Source organism: Helianthus annuus, chromosome 8 (assembly GCF_002127325.2).
Source record: "Helianthus annuus cultivar XRQ/B chromosome 8, HanXRQr2.0-SUNRISE, whole genome shotgun sequence".
NCBI lineage: Eukaryota > Viridiplantae > Streptophyta > Magnoliopsida > Asterales > Asteraceae > Helianthus > Helianthus annuus.
This window is the reverse complement of record NC_035440.2, coordinates 35,363,970-35,369,559: the sequence shown is the minus strand read 5'-3', so window position 1 is coordinate 35,369,559 and position 5,590 is coordinate 35,363,970.

Here is a 5,590-nt window from a genome sequence, read left to right as displayed (position 1 = left end):
ACTTGTATAGCCAAAAAAAAATCTCTTACACAAGAGAAAAATACAAGGAGGCTAACATTACATACACAAGAAACAATCTTGAAAACAGACCACATTAGCCCTATACAAACCATGAGATATGACAAATCATACAATATGATATACGGATCACATTTACAAACGTTTTAATAGTGTTGAAGACAAACAAACTATCACATAATGCATAGTAATTCCATCAAGACAAGCATCGCCAGATTTGACAATCACTTATCATATTCAAAACCTGATCAAATAATGACTCATATAATACAATAAGCAATTCTGACAAACATAAACCAAAAAAAAAATTATAGAATAACCTTCACAATTCACGACCAGGTCTTTTGTAAACAGAGTAGCAAGAATCTTTAACAATAAAAAACTGATATAACAAATATTCACATATGACAACATTTATATCAACATATATATTCTAAATGAACAATAGACTTTGAATCTATATTCAAAAGAATTAACTACTTAAACAACACATAAAGTCACACGTCTTAAAATTTTAGAACCACGTCTGAATAAAAAACCTGGACAAGAAACTATAAAAAACATAAAGACTCATTTGTTTTTTCCAAAAAAAAAAAAAAAAAAACATTTACAACTACACAAGACATGACCCACAAAACTGAATCACATGATTCAACACGAATTTGATAAAGAGAGAACAACACGTAACCGTCAAATATTCTTTTTAAACAAAAAACAAAGACCCTATGATCTTGCACCAAGAACAAAACATAACTCACAACGAAGCAAACTAGACAACCCCCATATACAAAAACAATTTTCTACACTAAGATGCTAGCAAGATAACAATATCTTTTACATACACTGATACAACTTCTGATTAACACAACCGGAATACCACAGACATGAAATTTTTGACAATTAAAAAAAACTACAATAAGTTTTTCAAACAATCAACCTCATATGAACAATATAGCTCTCAGAATACAATGAAGGACCAACCATTTTTACAAGCTAGAGATTCAACAAAGACTACATAACTCAGAACAAAGTCTGAAAGACAACGAATCACATGATTCATACATATACAAACCAAGTGAGATAACAAACAATTAGAAAACATATTCTAATTAGAACAATGAACCACACAGTCCATCAACAACATCATAGTTATATCATTTAACCTAAAAAAACACACGACTTTTTTAAGAATATGATACCAAGACCGAAAGACAATACTTGTGAAGAACTCAAAGTCTAATTTGACTTTATTAGAAAAAAACTTTTCACGGAATACTGAATCACAAGAATCATACCAAGACTGATAAACAAGAAGTACACACTTCTATATTAGACAACAAATTCAGCCTAAACAAACATGAAATACAAAATCACATGATTTAATATCTCACACACAAAACAAGAACAACATGACAATAAGACACAGCCAAACAAAATCACAAAATAACATATTTTGCAACCAAAAACACCTCACAAGAGATAACATACAAGGCTGTCACAAATACAGAATGATCTTGACAATACCAACGGTTAAACATGAACCACACAGCTCAAACTAACCATACAAACAAGATCATAGACAAGCAGACATAAAGACTGCGAATAAAAGACATTTAACAACATACAAGACAAAGATCCTCAACATATAGATCCCATAGCTAGGCAAACACAGACATCAAGAACAAACTTGACAAAACAAGTGGTTAGAAACACTCAAACCACATAGTTTGACTAACCATACAACAAGAGACAACAAGACATACAGACTACGTGTGGAAGACAAAATGAGAGTTCAAGACAAAATCGAATCACATGATCCATGATAAAGGTTCAGAACATACGAATCAATAACCAGGAGCAACATTTCAAACTAACTACCTTATGACAGCAAATACAAGATCACATAACCACAAAGGTAGCACATTACACGGCAACCAAACATCCAATCATGAATGAAACAATAGGATCATGCAATGAAAAACTCAGCCAGTCACGATTAAAAAAACATGACTATCCAATTATCATACAAGATTCAAGAGACATAACAACTCAAAATATATTCAAACTGTCATGACTTACAAAACCTAACCCTTTAAAATGAACAAAGTTGAGAACCAAACGGATAACAACAACATAAACAACAAGAATCTCATATATGACCTGAATCAACACAAAAATGGATATAAGAACATGAAGAAATATGTGATGAACTAGAGAGAGTGTATGAAGATAACAGAATGATTTCAACACACTTCCAAACAAACATGTTATCAACCCGTAGACATACAAAGACCAAGCAACAACAGATTAACCAACGACAAAATAACAACTCAAAATATATTCAAACTGTCATGACTTACAAAACCTAACCCTTTAAAATGAACAAAGTTGAGAACCAAACGGATAACAACAACATAAACAACAAGAATCTCATATATGACCTGAATCAACACAAAAATGGATCTAAGAACATGAAGAAATACTTAAATGTGATGAACTAGAGAGAGTGTATGAATATAACAGAATGATTTCAACACACTTCCAAACAAACATGTTATCAACCCGTAGACATACAAAGACCAAGCAACAACAGATTAACCAACGATAAAAATTTTATTACGTGATGAAAACATCAACAACAAGCTCTAGACAAATACACATCAGATCAAGACTCAACATTAGAACAACTTTCAAAACAAACAAATGAAGACCAAAACTGCTTATATTTGTTTTTAAGAAAAATATTCAACAACTTTAACAATCACCAAGAGACAGATTTTAAATTATCTCTTTACCATACACTACATAGACACACAGTACCAAACAATGAATCAGTAAAAGAACATAATAGAACAACAACAAACAAATAATAGATCACAGAAGTTATCAACAGATAACACAATATATGAGCCAGACAGAAAATAAAACCTAGGGCGAAGCTAAGTCAGGGACCAGATTCCAGGTTCGTCACTCTTTGGTGCCTGGACAAGCCTTTACTCAGGAGCCACAACTAAACCTATCTGACCTGAACACGGATTAAGACAATAAGTACAGACAGCAAAAACAACAACCCAGCAAGAATACATAATAACAATCAGATAACATATGAACAACAAACTATAATACAAATACGAAAGAGAACAAGAAACACCAAGAAAGCAACAATATCAACCAATCAATAATGCCGGTCATCAATACTCCGACTTACAGTGGGTGCAAAGCTCCAAGACATATCAGAATAGTAGTTTTTAAGAACTAATAAATCTGATGCAAAAGAGCCTCAAATAACACAACTGGTTAGTTTGCCCTGAACCTTCTAGGGTTCAGAGACCAACGCAGAGTGTAAAAAACAAGAGAATACTCTGAAACCCTAAGATAAGGTTTCAATCCAATATGCAAGATGTACCATCAACAAAAAACAGATCACAGCAGATCTGCAATCTACAAGAATTTCTGTGCACAGAAACCCTAGCAACAAACGACAACAAGTAACAATCAGTAATCAGTCACGGCAAGAATAATCAGACAAAAAAAACTTAGAAATCACAGCGGAAACCACAATCGATCAACAACAAGAGCACAGTTGCTCTGATACCATGTCAAATGGTATGAATATTCAATACAAAACTCAAAGAACAACATAAAACAAAATAGAAGCGACAAAATGTGACGAAAAACTTTATTATTTAACCCAAACCAAAAAAACTCCCAACCTCCCAAGATCTTACAAAATGTAAGATCTGAAATCAACCAATACAAAGTATGTAATCAACTGATAACAATCAGTTGATTAATCAACACAATACAACTTTAAATGAAACAATACAACCTGATATATGAGGATCCACAGGATCAGCAATACAAATGAAGCAAAAGATGAACAAAATCTTCAATAGATCTTCATTAAATCTCCAGCAGACTGAATGAACTCCAACAAGAACGAGAGAGGCTGATGGTATGCGAACAAGAATGAGAGCAACTAAACACGAAGATCCACAGGACCTTCAACAATACCGAATAAATCAACAAGAACTTCAACGGTTCTTCAATCTCACATGCGTAACAAAGAGAGAGAGAATTGTAAAAGTGAAGTTTGGGGGAATCGATCCAACTCAAACCCTAAGTGCAATAATCACTCTTTTATACTGTGTAACTTAAATGTTACACTCCAGTCCAACAAATATGCAATTCCTGATCGGACCCCCTGGAAGTTTATATGTACAGTCCTTCAAGTCTCACCCTGTTTACAAAACTGGCACAAATATTGTTATAACAATAACAAACAGTTGCAACAACTCAAGCCCACTAAACTGACTTAGCCCATGTTAAGTCGAAGAATGAACATAAGCCCAATTGTAACTGAATGACCAGTAACATACAAAACAAGCAACAACCATATAGTATATGAATTAATCTCTTTATTTTTAACAATTGGGACCCAAACTAGAGGAAGAGTTTTACAAAACATGGTTCAAGAACATCATAGTTGGTACCGAGATATTATGAGGAATACACGCAATAGACCTAATACATTTTTCGTAAACTAATACTTTTTTTTATTTTGGTAAACTGCAAGAGACCTACTCAACACTTGACTTGCTTATTGACAATGATGGGACATCCAACACTGTGATCTCACAGTCTTGATCCTTTTACAAAGATATGTAACATAACTATAATTTATCATTAACAAGCTACTAATCATTTGTTAAATGTATATAAATTGCTAGCTTACAAGAAAAGGTGGTGGCAATGCATACGAATCGGGGCATGGTACGCGCTAAATCGGGTGCAACGAGAGGCTGAATACAAGGAGTTCTAACTTATAAGAACTTCTCTAAAAGACCGTGGAAGATTTGTTGTGCTAACAACATTCTGGATCATCATCACCGCATGTCTCTCCCTTAATTAGCTAGATTGTTTTTCGTGTCTTAAGTATAAATATATTTTATATATAAAAAAAGTTGAATTTATTGTAGTAAGATATTTTACAATTCTAGTTAGTTATAGGAAACCGAACACATTTATTCACTTATTTAATAAAAGCCCAAACTAGGGCCAGAATCATTTCAGAACCATAAATATTTACAGAACTCGCAGAACTCCTAATAGACAATCTTTTTATTTATATATTTTTATGTTTAGGATAATTTTATCATTTATTATATGTATTTTTACAATTACATACATGTTAAGAGTAATTTTATCGTTTTTATATGTAATTTTATAATTACACATATGTAAACTATTTTTTTACATATATGTAATTAGCTATGACACATATATATAATTTTGGCAATTAAACATATGTAAACTACTTTTAAAATGTATGTAATCAAAGAAATACATATAATAGATGATAAAAAGATCCTAAAAACAAAAACTTATATATAAAATGATTGTTTATTAGAAGTTCTGAAAGTTCTGTAGTTATTTAGAGTTCTGAAATGAACTCAGCCCTAAAAAACTATACGCAAATATATTACTTAAAGCCCTCTATTTTGAAGTGATCTAAGTCCCGAGCTTAAACACACCCTGAAAAGCAACTTTCGACATCAAATCTAATACTAAT